This window comes from Anarrhichthys ocellatus, unplaced genomic scaffold (genome assembly GCF_004355925.1).
Source record: "Anarrhichthys ocellatus isolate YVR2014 unplaced genomic scaffold, GSC_Weel_1.0 scaffold217, whole genome shotgun sequence".
Taxonomy (NCBI): Eukaryota; Metazoa; Chordata; class Actinopteri; order Perciformes; family Anarhichadidae; genus Anarrhichthys; species Anarrhichthys ocellatus.
This window is the reverse complement of record NW_022280247.1, coordinates 75,061-75,407: the sequence shown is the minus strand read 5'-3', so window position 1 is coordinate 75,407 and position 347 is coordinate 75,061. Positions and strand designations below refer to the sequence as shown.

General features: G+C 49.9%; 1 protein-coding gene across 1 annotated transcript in view; it reads right to left on the bottom strand.

Annotated features, from left to right (window-relative positions):
* Positions 1–347, bottom strand: part of anp32e (acidic (leucine-rich) nuclear phosphoprotein 32 family, member E) — a 3,076-nt gene that overhangs the window by 837 nt on the left and 1,892 nt on the right. The window lies entirely within an intron of this gene.

The following is a 347-nucleotide window of genomic DNA, read 5'->3' as shown; positions in this document are numbered from 1 at the left end:
AGACACACACACACACACACACAGAGAGAGACACACACACACAGACAGAGACACACACACACAGACACACACAGAGAGAGACACACACAAACAGAGAGACACAGAGAGGGAGAGAGAGACAGACACAGAGAGAGACACACACAGAGAGACAGACACACACACACACACACACAGAGAGAGAGACACACACACACAGAGAGAAAGAGAGAGAGACAGAGAGACACACACAGAGCGAGAGAGACACACACACACACACACACACACACACAGAGCAAGAGAGAGACACACACACACACAGAGAGACAGACACACACACACACAGAGAGCAAGAGAGAGAGACAGAGAGA